Below are 15,487 nucleotides of genomic sequence, written 5' to 3'. Positions count from 1 at the left end.
ACTTAGACTTTTGGGGTTAGACTTAGACTTAGACTTTTGGGGTTAGACTTAGACTTTTGGGGTTAGACTTAGACTTTTGGGGTTAGACTTAGACTTAGACTTTTGGGGTTAGACTTAGACTTAGACTTTTGGGGTTAGACTTGGGGTTAGACTTAGACTTGGGGTTAGACTTAGACTTAGACTTGGGGTTAGACTTAGACTTAGACTTTTGGGGTTAGACTTAGACTTTTAGACGGTTAGACTTTTAGACGGTTAGACTTTTATAGGGTTAGACTTTTATAGGGTTATAGGGTTAGACTTTTATAGGGTTAGACTTTTATAGGGTTATAGGGTTAGACTTTTATAGGGTTAGACTTTTATAGGGTTATAGGGTTAGACTTTTATAGGGTTAGACTTTTATAGGGTTATAGGGTTAGACTTTTATAGGGTTAGACTTTTATAGGGTTATAGGGTTAGACTTTTATAGGGTTAGACTTTTATAGGGTTATAGGGTTAGACTTTTATAGGGTTAGACTTTTATAGGGTTATAGGGTTAGACTTTTATAGGGTTAGACTTTTATAGGGTTAGACTTTTATAGGGTTATAGGGTTAGACTTTTATAGGGTTAGACTTTTATAGGGTTATAGGGTTAGACTTTTATAGGGTTAGACTTTTATAGGGTTAGACTTTTATAGGGTTATAGGGTTAGACTTTTATAGGGTTAGACTTTTATAGGGTTATAGGGTTAGACTTTTATAGGGTTAGACTTTTATAGGGTTATAGGGTTAGACTTTTATAGGGTTAGACTTTTATAGGGTTAGACTTTTATAGGGTTATAGGGTTAGACTTTTATAGGGTTAGACTTTTATAGGGTTAGACTTTTATAGGGTTATAGGGTTAGACTTTTATAGGGTTAGACTTTTATAGGGTTATAGGGTTAGACTTTTATAGGGTTAGACTTTTATAGGGTTATAGGGTTAGACTTTTATAGGGTTAGACTTTTATAGGGTTAGACTTTTATAGGGTTATAGGGTTAGACTTTTATAGGGTTAGACTTTTATAGGGTTATAGGGTTAGACTTTTATAGGGTTAGACTTTTATAGGGTTATAGGGTTAGACTTTTATAGGGTTAGACTTTTATAGGGTTATAGGGTTAGACTTTTATAGGGTTAGACTTTTATAGGGTTAGACTTTTATAGGGTTATAGGGTTAGACTTTTATAGGGTTAGACTTTTATAGGGTTATAGGGTTAGACTTTTATAGGGTTATAGGGTTAGACTTTTATAGGGTTAGACTTTTATAGGGTTAGACTTTTATAGGGTTATAGGGTTAGACTTTTATAGGGTTAGACTTTTATAGGGTTAGACTTTTATAGGGTTATAGGGTTAGACTTTTATAGGGTTAGACTTTTATAGGGTTAGACTTTTATAGGGTTATAGGGTTAGACTTTTATAGGGTTAGACTTTTATAGGGTTAGACTTTTATAGGGTTATAGGGTTAGACTTTTATAGGGTTAGACTTTTATAGGGTTATAGGGTTAGACTTTTATAGGGTTAGACTTTTATAGGGTTAGACTTTTATAGGGTTATAGGGTTAGACTTTTATAGGGTTAGACTTTTATAGGGTTAGACTTTTATAGGGTTATAGGGTTAGACTTTTATAGGGTTAGACTTTTATAGGGTTAGACTTTTATAGGGTTATAGGGTTAGACTTTTATAGGGTTAGACTTTTATAGGGTTATAGGGTTAGACTTTTATAGGGTTAGACTTTTATAGGGTTATAGGGTTAGACTTTTATAGGGTTAGACTTTTATAGGGTTAGACTTTTATAGGGTTAGACTTTTATAGGGTTATAGGGTTAGACTTTTATAGGGTTAGACTTTTATAGGGTTAGACTTTTATAGGGTTAGACTTTTATAGGGTTAGACTTTTATAGGGTTATAGGGTTAGACTTTTATAGGGTTAGACTTTTATAGGGTTAGACTTTTATAGGGTTATAGGGTTAGACTTTTATAGGGTTAGACTTTTATAGGGTTAGACTTTTATAGGGTTATAGGGTTAGACTTTTATAGGGTTAGACTTTTATAGGGTTAGACTTTTATAGGGTTATAGGGTTAGGGTTAGGGTTAGGGTTAGGGTTAGGGTTAGGGTTAGGGTTAGGGTTAGGGTTAGGGTTAGGGTTAGGGTTAGGGTTAGGGTTAGGGTTAGGGTTAGGGTTAGGGTTAGGGTTAGGGTTAGGGTTAGGGTTAGGGTTAGGGTTAGGGTTAGGGTTAGGGTTAGGGTTAGGGTTAGGGTTAGGGTTAGGGTTAGGGTTAGGGTTAGGGTTAGGGTTAGGGTTAGGGTTAGGGTTAGGGTTAGGGTTAGGGTTAGGGTTAGGGTTAGGGTTAGGGTTAGGGTTAGGGTTAGGGTTAGGGTTAGGGTTAGGGTTAGGGTTAGGGTTAGGGTTAGGGTTAGGGTTAGGGTTAGGGTTAGGGTTAGGGTTAGGGTTAGGGTTAGGGTTAGGGTTAGGGTTAGGGTTAGGGTTAGGGTTAGGGTTAGGGTTAGGGTTAGGGTTAGGGTTAGGGTTAGGGTTAGGGTTAGGGTTAGGGTTAGGGTTAGGGTTAGGGTTAGGGTTAGGGTTAGGGTTAGGGTTAGGGTTAGGGTTAGGGTTAGGGTTAGGGTTAGGGTTAGGGTTAGGGTTAGGGTTAGGGTTAGGGTTAGGGTTAGGGTTAGGGTTAGGGTTAGGGTTAGGGTTAGGGTTAGGGTTAGGGTTAGGGTTAGGGTTAGGGTTAGGGTTAGGGTTAGGGTTAGGGTTAGGGTTAGGGTTAGGGTTAGGGTTAGGGTTAGGGTTAGGGTTAGGGTTAGGGTTAGGGTTAGGGTTAGGGTTAGGGTTAGGGTTAGGGTTAGGGTTAGGGTTAGGGTTAGGGTTAGGGTTAGGGTTAGGGTTAGGGTTAGGGTTAGGGTTAGGGTTAGGGTTAGGGTTAGGGTTAGGGTTAGGGTTAGGGTTAGGGTTAGGGTTAGGGTTAGGGTTAGGGTTAGGGTTAGGGTTAGGGTTAGGGTTAGGGTTAGGGTTAGGGTTAGGGTTAGGGTTAGGGTTAGGGTTAGGGTTAGGGTTAGGGTTAGGGTTAGGGTTAGGGTTAGGGTTAGGGTTAGGGTTAGGGTTAGGGTTAGGGTTAGGGTTAGGGTTAGGGTTAGGGTTAGGGTTAGGGTTAGGTTAGGGTTAGGGTTAGGGTTAGGGTTAGGGTTAGGGTTAGGGTTAGGGTTAGGGTTAGGGTTAGGGTTAGGGTTAGGGTTAGGGTTAGGGTTAGGGTTAGGGTTAGGGTTAGGGTTAGGGTTAGGGTTAGGGTTAGGGTTAGGGTTAGGGTTAGGGTTAGGGTTAGGGTTAGGGTTAGGGTTAGGGTTAGGGTTAGGGTTAGGGTTAGGGTTAGGGTTAGGGTTAGGGTTAGGGTTAGGGTTAGGGTTAGGGTTAGGGTTAGGGTTAGGGTTAGGGTTAGGGTTAGGGTTAGGGTTAGGGTTAGGGTTAGGGTTAGGGTTAGGGTTAGGGTTAGGGTTAGGGTTAGGGTTAGGGTTAGGGTTAGGGTTAGGGTTAGGGTTAGGGTTAGGGTTAGGGTTAGGGTTAGGGTTAGGGTTAGGGTTAGGGTTAGGGTTAGGGTTAGGGTTAGGGTTAGGGTTAGGGTTAGGGTTAGGGTTAGGGTTAGGGTTAGGGTTAGGGTTAGGGTTAGGGTTAGGGTTAGGGTTAGGGTTAGGGTTAGGGTTAGGGTTAGGGTTAGGGTTAGGGTTAGGGTTAGGGTTAGGGTTAGGGTTAGGGTTAGGGTTAGGGTTAGGGTTAGGGTTAGGGTTAGGGTTAGGGTTAGGGTTAGGGTTAGGGTTAGGGTTAGGGTTAGGGTTAGGGTTAGGGTTAGGGTTAGGGTTAGGGTTAGGGTTAGGGTTAGGGTTAGGGTTAGGGTTAGGGTTAGGGTTAGGGTTAGGGTTAGGGTTAGGGTTAGGGTTAGGGTTGGTTAGGGTTAGGGTTAGGGTTAGGGTTAGGGTTAGGGTTAGGGTTAGGGTTAGGGTTAGGGTTAGGGTTAGGGTTAGGGTTAGGGTTAGGGTTAGGGTTAGGGTTAGGGTTAGGGTTAGGGTTAGGGTTAGGGTTAGGGTTAGGGTTAGGGTTAGGGTTAGGGTTAGGGTTAGGGTTAGGGTTAGGGTTAGGGTTAGGGTTAGGGTTAGGGTTAGGGTTAGGGTTAGGGTTAGGGTTAGGGTTAGGGTTAGGGTTAGGGTTAGGGTTAGGGTTAGGGTTAGGGTTAGGGTTAGGGTTAGGGTTAGGGTTAGGGTTAGGGTTAGGGTTAGGGTTAGGGTTAGGGTTAGGGTTAGGGTTAGGGTTAGGGTTAGGGTTAGGGTTAGGGTTAGGGTTAGGGTTAGGGTTAGGGTTAGGGTTAGGGTTAGGGTTAGGGTTAGGGTTAGGGTTAGGGTTAGGGTTAGGGTTAGGGTTAGGGTTAGGGTTAGGGTTAGGGTTAGGGTTAGGGTTAGGGTTAGGGTTAGGGTTAGGGTTAGGGTTAGGGTTAGGGTTAGGGTTAGGGTTAGGGTTAGGGTTAGGGTTAGGGTTAGGGTTAGGGTTAGGGTTAGGGTTAGGGTTAGGGTTAGGGTTAGGGTTAGGGTTAGGGTTAGGGTTAGGGTTAGGGTTAGGGTTAGGGTTAGGGTTAGGGTTAGGGTTAGGGTTAGGGTTAGGGTTAGGGTTAGGGTTAGGGTTAGGGTTAGGGTTAGGGTTAGGGTTAGGGTTAGGGTTAGGGTTAGGGTTAGGGTTAGGGTTAGGGTTAGGGTTAGGGTTAGGGTTAGGGTTAGGGTTAGGGTTAGGGTTAGGGTTAGGGTTAGGGTTAGGGTTAGGGTTAGGGTTAGGGTTAGGGTTAGGGTTAGGGTTAGGGTTAGGGTTAGGGTTAGGGTTAGGGTTAGGGTTAGGGTTAGGGTTAGGGTTAGGGTTAGGGTTAGGGTTAGGGTTAGGGTTAGGGTTAGGGTTAGGGTTAGGGTTAGGGTTAGGGTTAGGGTTAGGGTTAGGGTTAGGGTTAGGGTTAGGGTTAGGGTTAGGGTTAGGGTTAGGGTTAGGGTTAGGGTTAGGGTTAGGGTTAGGGTTAGGGTTAGGGTTAGGGTTAGGGTTAGGGTTAGGGTTAGGGTTAGGGTTAGGGTTAGGGTTAGGGTTAGGGTTAGGGTTAGGGTTAGGGTTAGGGTTAGGGTTAGGGTTAGGGTTAGGGTTAGGGTTAGGGTTAGGGTTAGGGTTAGGGTTAGGGTTAGGGTTAGGGTTAGGGTTAGGGTTAGGGTTAGGGTTAGGGTTAGGGTTAGGGTTAGGGTTAGGGTTAGGGTTAGGGTTAGGGTTAGGGTTAGGGTTAGGGTTAGGGTTAGGGTTAGGGTTAGGGTTAGGGTTAGGGTTAGGGTTAGGGTTAGGGTTAGGGTTAGGGTTAGGGTTAGGGTTAGGGTTAGGGTTAGGGTTAGGGTTAGGGTTAGGGTTAGGGTTAGGGTTAGGGTTAGGGTTAGGGTTAGGGTTAGGGTTAGGGTTAGGGTTAGGGTTAGGGTTAGGGTTAGGGTTAGGGTTAGGGTTAGGGTTAGGGTTAGGGTTAGGGTTAGGGTTAGGGTTAGGGTTAGGGTTAGGGTTAGGGTTAGGGTTAGGGTTAGGGTTAGGGTTAGGGTTAGGGTTAGGGTTAGGGTTAGGGTTAGGGTTAGGGTTAGGGTTAGGGTTAGGGTTAGGGTTAGGGTTAGGGTTAGGGTTAGGGTTAGGGTTAGGGTTAGGGTTAGGGTTAGGGTTAGGGTTAGGGTTAGGGTTAGGGTTAGGGTTAGGGTTAGGGTTAGGGTTAGGGTTAGGGTTAGGGTTAGGGTTAGGGTTAGGGTTAGGGTTAGGGTTAGGGTTAGGGTTAGGGTTAGGGTTAGGGTTAGGGTTAGGGTTAGGGTTAGGGTTAGGGTTAGGGTTAGGGTTAGGGTTAGGGTTAGGGTTAGGGTTAGGGTTAGGGTTAGGGTTAGGGTTAGGGTTAGGGTTAGGGTTAGGGTTAGGGTTAGGGTTAGGGTTAGGGTTAGGGTTAGGGTTAGGGTTAGGGTTAGGGTTAGGGTTAGGGTTAGGGTTAGGGTTAGGGTTAGGGTTAGGGTTAGGGTTAGGGTTAGGGTTAGGGTTAGGGTTAGGGTTAGGGTTAGGGTTAGGGTTAGGGTTAGGGTTAGGGTTAGGGTTAGGGTTAGGGTTAGGGTTAGGGTTAGGGTTAGGGTTAGGGTTAGGGTTAGGGTTAGGGTTAGGGTTAGGGTTAGGGTTAGGGTTAGGGTTAGGGTTAGGGTTAGGGTTAGGGTTAGGGTTAGGGTTAGGGTTAGGGTTAGGGTTAGGGTTAGGGTTAGGGTTAGGGTTAGGGTTAGGGTTAGGGTTAGGGTTAGGGTTAGGGTTAGGGTTAGGGTTAGGGTTAGGGTTAGGGTTAGGGTTAGGGTTAGGGTTAGGGTTAGGGTTAGGGTTAGGGTTAGGGTTAGGGTTAGGGTTAGGGTTAGGGTTAGGGTTAGGGTTAGGGTTAGGGTTAGGGTTAGGGTTAGGGTTAGGGTTAGGGTTAGGGTTAGGGTTAGGGTTAGGGTTAGGGTTAGGGTTAGGGTTAGGGTTAGGGTTAGGGTTAGGGTTAGGGTTAGGGTTAGGGTTAGGGTTAGGGTTAGGGTTAGGGTTAGGGTTAGGGTTAGGGTTAGGGTTAGGGTTAGGGTTAGGGTTAGGGTTAGGGTTAGGGTTAGGGTTAGGGTTAGGGTTAGGGTTAGGGTTAGGGTTAGGGTTAGGGTTAGGGTTAGGGTTAGGGTTAGGGTTAGGGTTAGGGTTAGGGTTAGGGTTAGGGTTAGGGTTAGGGTTAGGGTTAGGGTTAGGGTTAGGGTTAGGGTTAGGGTTAGGGTTAGGGTTAGGGTTAGGGTTAGGGTTAGGGTTAGGGTTAGGGTTAGGGTTAGGGTTAGGGTTAGGGTTAGGGTTAGGGTTAGGGTTAGGGTTAGGGTTAGGGTTAGGGTTAGGGTTAGGGTTAGGGTTAGGGTTAGGGTTAGGGTTAGGGTTAGGGTTAGGGTTAGGGTTAGGGTTAGGGTTAGGGTTAGGGTTAGGGTTAGGGTTAGGGTTAGGGTTAGGGTTAGGGTTAGGGTTAGGGTTAGGGTTAGGGTTAGGGTTAGGGTTAGGGTTAGGGTTAGGGTTAGGGTTAGGGTTAGGGTTAGGGTTAGGGTTAGGGTTAGGGTTAGGGTTAGGGTTAGGGTTAGGGTTAGGGTTAGGGTTAGGGTTAGGGTTAGGGTTAGGGTTAGGGTTAGGGTTAGGGTTAGGGTTAGGGTTAGGGTTAGGGTTAGGGTTAGGGTTAGGGTTAGGGTTAGGGTTAGGGTTAGGGTTAGGGTTAGGGTTAGGGTTAGGGTTAGGGTTAGGGTTAGGGTTAGGGTTAGGGTTAGGGTTAGGGTTAGGGTTAGGGTTAGGGTTAGGGTTAGGGTTAGGGTTAGGGTTAGGGTTAGGGTTAGGGTTAGGGTTAGGGTTAGGGTTAGGGTTAGGGTTAGGGTTAGGGTTAGGGTTAGGGTTAGGGTTAGGGTTAGGGTTAGGGTTAGGGTTAGGGTTAGGGTTAGGGTTAGGGTTAGGGTTAGGGTTAGGGTTAGGGTTAGGGTTAGGGTTAGGGTTAGGGTTAGGGTTAGGGTTAGGGTTAGGGTTAGGGTTAGGGTTAGGGTTAGGGTTAGGGTTAGGGTTAGGGTTAGGGTTAGGGTTAGGGTTAGGGTTAGGGTTAGGGTTAGGGTTAGGGTTAGGGTTAGGGTTAGGGTTAGGGTTAGGGTTAGGGTTAGGGTTAGGGTTAGGGTTAGGGTTAGGGTTAGGGTTAGGGTTAGGGTTAGGGTTAGGGTTAGGGTTAGGGTTAGGGTTAGGGTTAGGGTTAGGGTTAGGGTTAGGGTTAGGGTTAGGGTTAGGGTTAGGGTTAGGGTTAGGGTTAGGGTTAGGGTTAGGGTTAGGGTTAGGGTTAGGGTTAGGGTTAGGGTTAGGGTTAGGGTTAGGGTTAGGGTTAGGGTTAGGGTTAGGGTTAGGGTTAGGGTTAGGGTTAGGGTTAGGGTTAGGGTTAGGGTTAGGGTTAGGGTTAGGGTTAGGGTTAGGGTTAGGGTTAGGGTTAGGGTTAGGGTTAGGGTTAGGGTTAGGGTTAGGGTTAGGGTTAGGGTTAGGGTTAGGGTTAGGGTTAGGGTTAGGGTTAGGGTTAGGGTTAGGGTTAGGGTTAGGGTTAGGGTTAGGGTTAGGGTTAGGGTTAGGGTTAGGGTTAGGGTTAGGGTTAGGGTTAGGGTTAGGGTTAGGGTTAGGGTTAGGGTTAGGGTTAGGGTTAGGGTTAGGGTTAGGGTTAGGGTTAGGGTTAGGGTTAGGGTTAGGGTTAGGGTTAGGGTTAGGGTTAGGGTTAGGGTTAGGGTTAGGGTTAGGGTTAGGGTTAGGGTTAGGGTTAGGGTTAGGGTTAGGGTTAGGGTTAGGGTTAGGGTTAGGGTTAGGGTTAGGGTTAGGGTTAGGGTTAGGGTTAGGGTTAGGGTTAGGGTTAGGGTTAGGGTTAGGGTTAGGGTTAGGGTTAGGGTTAGGGTTAGGGTTAGGGTTAGGGTTAGGGTTAGGGTTAGGGTTAGGGTTAGGGTTAGGGTTAGGGTTAGGGTTAGGGTTAGGGTTAGGGTTAGGGTTAGGGTTAGGGTTAGGGTTAGGGTTAGGGTTAGGGTTAGGGTTAGGGTTAGGGTTAGGGTTAGGGTTAGGGTTAGGGTTAGGGTTAGGGTTAGGGTTAGGGTTAGGGTTAGGGTTAGGGTTAGGGTTAGGGTTAGGGTTAGGGTTAGGGTTAGGGTTAGGGTTAGGGTTAGGGTTAGGGTTAGGGTTAGGGTTAGGGTTAGGGTTAGGGTTAGGGTTAGGGTTAGGGTTAGGGTTAGGGTTAGGGTTAGGGTTAGGGTTAGGGTTAGGGTTAGGGTTAGGGTTAGGGTTAGGGTTAGGGTTAGGGTTAGGGTTAGGGTTAGGGTTAGGGTTAGGGTTAGGGTTAGGGTTAGGGTTAGGGTTAGGGTTAGGGTTAGGGTTAGGGTTAGGGTTAGGGTTAGGGTTAGGGTTAGGGTTAGGGTTAGGGTTAGGGTTAGGGTTAGGGTTAGGGTTAGGGTTAGGGTTAGGGTTAGGGTTAGGGTTAGGGTTAGGGTTAGGGTTAGGGTTAGGGTTAGGGTTAGGGTTAGGGTTAGGGTTAGGGTTAGGGTTAGGGTTAGGGTTAGGGTTAGGGTTAGGGTTAGGGTTAGGGTTAGGGTTAGGGTTAGGGTTAGGGTTAGGGTTAGGGTTAGGGTTAGGGTTAGGGTTAGGGTTAGGGTTAGGGTTAGGGTTAGGGTTAGGGTTAGGGTTAGGGTTAGGGTTAGGGTTAGGGTTAGGGTTAGGGTTAGGGTTAGGGTTAGGGTTAGGGTTAGGGTTAGGGTTAGGGTTAGGGTTAGGGTTAGGGTTAGGGTTAGGGTTAGGGTTAGGGTTAGGGTTAGGGTTAGGGTTAGGGTTAGGGTTAGGGTTAGGGTTAGGGTTAGGGTTAGGGTTAGGGTTAGGGTTAGGGTTAGGGTTAGGGTTAGGGTTAGGGTTAGGGTTAGGGTTAGGGTTAGGGTTAGGGTTAGGGTTAGGGTTAGGGTTAGGGTTAGGGTTAGGGTTAGGGTTAGGGTTAGGGTTAGGGTTAGGGTTAGGGTTAGGGTTAGGGTTAGGGTTAGGGTTAGGGTTAGGGTTAGGGTTAGGGTTAGGGTTAGGGTTAGGGTTAGGGTTAGGGTTAGGGTTAGGGTTAGGGTTAGGGTTAGGGTTAGGGTTAGGGTTAGGGTTAGGGTTAGGGTTAGGGTTAGGGTTAGGGTTAGGGTTAGGGTTAGGGTTAGGGTTAGGGTTAGGGTTAGGGTTAGGGTTAGGGTTAGGGTTAGGGTTAGGGTTAGGGTTAGGGTTAGGGTTAGGGTTAGGGTTAGGGTTAGGGTTAGGGTTAGGGTTAGGGTTAGGGTTAGGGTTAGGGTTAGGGTTAGGGTTAGGGTTAGGGTTAGGGTTAGGGTTAGGGTTAGGGTTAGGGTTAGGGTTAGGGTTAGGGTTAGGGTTAGGGTTAGGGTTAGGGTTAGGGTTAGGGTTAGGGTTAGGGTTAGGGTTAGGGTTAGGGTTAGGGTTAGGGTTAGGGTTAGGGTTAGGGTTAGGGTTAGGGTTAGGGTTAGGGTTAGGGTTAGGGTTAGGGTTAGGGTTAGGGTTAGGGTTAGGGTTAGGGTTAGGGTTAGGGTTAGGGTTAGGGTTAGGGTTAGGGTTAGGGTTAGGGTTAGGGTTAGGGTTAGGGTTAGGGTTAGGGTTAGGGTTAGGGTTAGGGTTAGGGTTAGGGTTAGGGTTAGGGTTAGGGTTAGGGTTAGGGTTAGGGTTAGGGTTAGGGTTAGGGTTAGGGTTAGGGTTAGGGTTAGGGTTAGGGTTAGGGTTAGGGTTAGGGTTAGGGTTAGGGTTAGGGTTAGGGTTAGGGTTAGGGTTAGGGTTAGGGTTAGGGTTAGGGTTAGGGTTAGGGTTAGGGTTAGGGTTAGGGTTAGGGTTAGGGTTAGGGTTAGGGTTAGGGTTAGGGTTAGGGTTAGGGTTAGGGTTAGGGTTAGGGTTAGGGTTAGGGTTAGGGTTAGGGTTAGGGTTAGGGTTAGGGTTAGGGTTAGGGTTAGGGTTAGGGTTAGGGTTAGGGTTAGGGTTAGGGTTAGGGTTAGGGTTAGGGTTAGGGTTAGGGTTAGGGTTAGGGTTAGGGTTAGGGTTAGGGTTAGGGTTAGGGTTAGGGTTAGGGTTAGGGTTAGGGTTAGGGTTAGGGTTAGGGTTAGGGTTAGGGTTAGGGTTAGGGTTAGGGTTAGGGTTAGGGTTAGGGTTAGGGTTAGGGTTAGGGTTAGGGTTAGGGTTAGGGTTAGGGTTAGGGTTAGGGTTAGGGTTAGGGTTAGGGTTAGGGTTAGGGTTAGGGTTAGGGTTAGGGTTAGGGTTAGGGTTAGGGTTAGGGTTAGGGTTAGGGTTAGGGTTAGGGTTAGGGTTAGGGTTAGGGTTAGGGTTAGGGTTAGGGTTAGGGTTAGGGTTAGGGTTAGGGTTAGGGTTAGGGTTAGGGTTAGGGTTAGGGTTAGGGTTAGGGTTAGGGTTAGGGTTAGGGTTAGGGTTAGGGTTAGGGTTAGGGTTAGGGTTAGGGTTAGGGTTAGGGTTAGGGTTAGGGTTAGGGTTAGGGTTAGGGTTAGGGTTAGGGTTAGGGTTAGGGTTAGGGTTAGGGTTAGGGTTAGGGTTAGGGTTAGGGTTAGGGTTAGGGTTAGGGTTAGGGTTAGGGTTAGGGTTAGGGTTAGGGTTAGGGTTAGGGTTAGGGTTAGGGTTAGGGTTAGGGTTAGGGTTAGGGTTAGGGTTAGGGTTAGGGTTAGGGTTAGGGTTAGGGTTAGGGTTAGGGTTAGGGTTAGGGTTAGGGTTAGGGTTAGGGTTAGGGTTAGGGTTAGGGTTAGGGTTAGGGTTAGGGTTAGGGTTAGGGTTAGGGTTAGGGTTAGGGTTAGGGTTAGGGTTAGGGTTAGGGTTAGGGTTAGGGTTAGGGTTAGGGTTAGGGTTAGGGTTAGGGTTAGGGTTAGGGTTAGGGTTAGGGTTAGGGTTAGGGTTAGGGTTAGGGTTAGGGTTAGGGTTAGGGTTAGGGTTAGGGTTAGGGTTAGGGTTAGGGTTAGGGTTAGGGTTAGGGTTAGGGTTAGGGTTAGGGTTAGGGTTAGGGTTAGGGTTAGGGTTAGGGTTAGGGTTAGGGTTAGGGTTAGGGTTAGGGTTAGGGTTAGGGTTAGGGTTAGGGTTAGGGTTAGGGTTAGGGTTAGGGTTAGGGTTAGGGTTAGGGTTAGGGTTAGGGTTAGGGTTAGGGTTAGGGTTAGGGTTAGGGTTAGGGTTAGGGTTAGGGTTAGGGTTAGGGTTAGGGTTAGGGTTAGGGTTAGGGTTAGGGTTAGGGTTAGGGTTAGGGTTAGGGTTAGGGTTAGGGTTAGGGTTAGGGTTAGGGTTAGGGTTAGGGTTAGGGTTAGGGTTAGGGTTAGGGTTAGGGTTAGGGTTAGGGTTAGGGTTAGGGTTAGGGTTAGGGTTAGGGTTAGGGTTAGGGTTAGGGTTAGGGTTAGGGTTAGGGTTAGGGTTAGGGTTAGGGTTAGGGTTAGGGTTAGGGTTAGGGTTAGGGTTAGGGTTAGGGTTAGGGTTAGGGTTAGGGTTAGGGTTAGGGTTAGGGTTAGGGTTAGGGTTAGGGTTAGGGTTAGGGTTAGGGTTAGGGTTAGGGTTAGGGTTAGGGTTAGGGTTAGGGTTAGGGTTAGGGTTAGGGTTAGGGTTAGGGTTAGGGTTAGGGTTAGGGTTAGGGTTAGGGTTAGGGTTAGGGTTAGGGTTAGGGTTAGGGTTAGGGTTAGGGTTAGGGTTAGGGTTAGGGTTAGGGTTAGGGTTAGGGTTAGGGTTAGGGTTAGGGTTAGGGTTAGGGTTAGGGTTAGGGTTAGGGTTAGGGTTAGGGTTAGGGTTAGGGTTAGGGTTAGGGTTAGGGTTAGGGTTAGGGTTAGGGTTAGGGTTAGGGTTAGGGTTAGGGTTAGGGTTAGGGTTAGGGTTAGGGTTAGGGTTAGGGTTAGGGTTAGGGTTAGGGTTAGGGTTAGGGTTAGGGTTAGGGTTAGGGTTAGGGTTAGGGTTAGGGTTAGGGTTAGGGTTAGGGTTAGGGTTAGGGTTAGGGTTAGGGTTAGGGTTAGGGTTAGGGTTAGGGTTAGGGTTAGGGTTAGGGTTAGGGTTAGGGTTAGGGTTAGGGTTAGGGTTAGGGTTAGGGTTAGGGTTAGGGTTAGGGTTAGGGTTAGGGTTAGGGTTAGGGTTAGGGTTAGGGTTAGGGTTAGGGTTAGGGTTAGGGTTAGGGTTAGGGTTAGGGTTAGGGTTAGGGTTAGGGTTAGGGTTAGGGTTAGGGTTAGGGTTAGGGTTAGGGTTAGGGTTAGGGTTAGGGTTAGGGTTAGGGTTAGGGTTAGGGTTAGGGTTAGGGTTAGGGTTAGGGTTAGGGTTAGGGTTAGGGTTAGGGTTAGGGTTAGGGTTAGGGTTAGGGTTAGGGTTAGGGTTAGGGTTAGGGTTAGGGTTAGGGTTAGGGTTAGGGTTAGGGTTAGGGTTAGGGTTAGGGTTAGGGTTAGGGTTAGGGTTAGGGTTAGGGTTAGGGTTAGGGTTAGGGTTAGGGTTAGGGTTAGGGTTAGGGTTAGGGTTAGGGTTAGGGTTAGGGTTAGGGTTAGGGTTAGGGTTAGGGTTAGGGTTAGGGTTAGGGTTAGGGTTAGGGTTAGGGTTAGGGTTAGGGTTAGGGTTAGGGTTAGGGTTAGGGTTAGGGTTAGGGTTAGGGTTAGGGTTAGGGTTAGGGTTAGGGTTAGGGTTAGGGTTAGGGTTAGGGTTAGGGTTAGGGTTAGGGTTAGGGTTAGGGTTAGGGTTAGGGTTAGGGTTAGGGTTAGGGTTAGGGTTAGGGTTAGGGTTAGGGTTAGGGTTAGGGTTAGGGTTAGGGTTAGGGTTAGGGTTAGGGTTAGGGTTAGGGTTAGGGTTAGGGTTAGGGTTAGGGTTAGGGTTAGGGTTAGGGTTAGGGTTAGGGTTAGGGTTAGGGTTAGGGTTAGGGTTAGGGTTAGGGTTAGGGTTAGGGTTAGGGTTAGGGTTAGGGTTAGGGTTAGGGTTAGGGTTAGGGTTAGGGTTAGGGTTAGGGTTAGGGTTAGGGTTAGGGTTAGGGTTAGGGTTAGGGTTAGGGTTAGGGTTAGGGTTAGGGTTAGGGTTAGGGTTAGGGTTAGGGTTAGGGTTAGGGTTAGGGTTAGGGTTAGGGTTAGGGTTAGGGTTAGGGTTAGGGTTAGGGTTAGGGTTAGGGTTAGGGTTAGGGTTAGGGTTAGGGTTAGGGTTAGGGTTAGGGTTAGGGTTAGGGTTAGGGTTAGGGTTAGGGTTAGGGTTAGGGTTAGGGTTAGGGTTAGGGTTAGGGTTAGGGTTAGGGTTAGGGTTAGGGTTAGGGTTAGGGTTAGGGTTAGGGTTAGGGTTAGGGTTAGGGTTAGGGTTAGGGTTAGGGTTAGGGTTAGGGTTAGGGTTAGGGTTAGGGTTAGGGTTAGGGTTAGGGTTAGGGTTAGGGTTAGGGTTAGGGTTAGGGTTAGGGTTAGGGTTAGGGTTAGGGTTAGGGTTAGGGTTAGGGTTAGGGTTAGGGTTAGGGTTAGGGTTAGGGTTAGGGTTAGGGTTAGGGTTAGGGTTAGGGTTAGGGTTAGGGTTAGGGTTAGGGTTAGGGTTAGGGTTAGGGTTAGGGTTAGGGTTAGGGTTAGGGTTAGGGTTAGGGTTAGGGTTAGGGTTAGGGTTAGGGTTAGGGTTAGGGTTAGGGTTAGGGTTAGGGTTAGGGTTAGGGTTAGGGTTAGGGTTAGGGTTAGGGTTAGGGTTAGGGTTAGGGTTAGGGTTAGGGTTAGGGTTAGGGTTAGGGTTAGGGTTAGGGTTAGGGTTAGGGTTAGGGTTAGGGTTAGGGTTAGGGTTAGGGTTAGGGTTAGGGTTAGGGTTAGGGTTAGGGTTAGGGTTAGGGTTAGGGTTAGGGTTAGGGTTAGGGTTAGGGTTAGGGTTAGGGTTAGGGTTAGGGTTAGGGTTAGGGTTAGGGTTAGGGTTAGGGTTAGGGTTAGGGTTAGGGTTAGGGTTAGGGTTAGGGTTAGGGTTAGGGTTAGGGTTAGGGTTAGGGTTAGGGTTAGGGTTAGGGTTAGGGTTAGGGTTAGGGTTAGGGTTAGGGTTAGGGTTAGGGTTAGGGTTAGGGTTAGGGTTAGGGTTAGGGTTAGGGTTAGGGTTAGGGTTAGGGTTAGGGTTAGGGTTAGGGTTAGGGTTAGGGTTAGGGTTAGGGTTAGGGTTAGGGTTAGGGTTAGGGTTAGGGTTAGGGTTAGGGTTAGGGTTAGGGTTAGGGTTAGGGTTAGGGTTAGGGTTAGGGTTAGGGTTAGGGTTAGGGTTAGGGTTAGGGTTAGGGTTAGGGTTAGGGTTAGGGTTAGGGTTAGGGTTAGGGTTAGGGTTAGGGTTAGGGTTAGGGTTAGGGTTAGGGTTAGGGTTAGGGTTAGGGTTAGGGTTAGGGTTAGGGTTAGGGTTAGGGTTAGGGTTAGGGTTAGGGTTAGGGTTAGGGTTAGGGTTAGGGTTAGGGTTAGGGTTAGGGTTAGGGTTAGGGTTAGGGTTAGGGTTAGGGTTAGGGTTAGGGTTAGGGTTAGGGTTAGGGTTAGGGTTAGGGTTAGGGTTAGGGTTAGGGTTAGGGTTAGGGTTAGGGTTAGGGTTAGGGTTAGGGTTAGGGTTAGGGTTAGGGTTAGGGTTAGGGTTAGGGTTAGGGTTAGGGTTAGGGTTAGGGTTAGGGTTAGGGTTAGGGTTAGGGTTAGGGTTAGGGTTAGGGTTAGGGTTAGGGTTAGGGTTAGGGTTAGGGTTAGGGTTAGGGTTAGGGTTAGGGTTAGGGTTAGGGTTAGGGTTAGGGTTAGGGTTAGGGTTAGGGTTAGGGTTAGGGTTAGGGTTAGGGTTAGGGTTAGGGTTAGGGTTAGGGTTAGGGTTAGGGTTAGGGTTAGGGTTAGGGTTAGGGTTAGGGTTAGGGTTAGGGTTAGGGTTAGGGTTAGGGTTAGGGTTAGGGTTAGGGTTAGGGTTAGGGTTAGGG

Source organism: Lagopus muta (genome assembly GCF_023343835.1).
Source record: "Lagopus muta isolate bLagMut1 chromosome 37 unlocalized genomic scaffold, bLagMut1 primary SUPER_37_unloc_4, whole genome shotgun sequence".
Lineage (NCBI taxonomy): Eukaryota > Metazoa > Chordata > Aves > Galliformes > Phasianidae > Lagopus > Lagopus muta.
The sequence above is the reverse complement of the archived record's forward strand: the minus strand, read 5'-3'. Positions refer to the sequence as shown.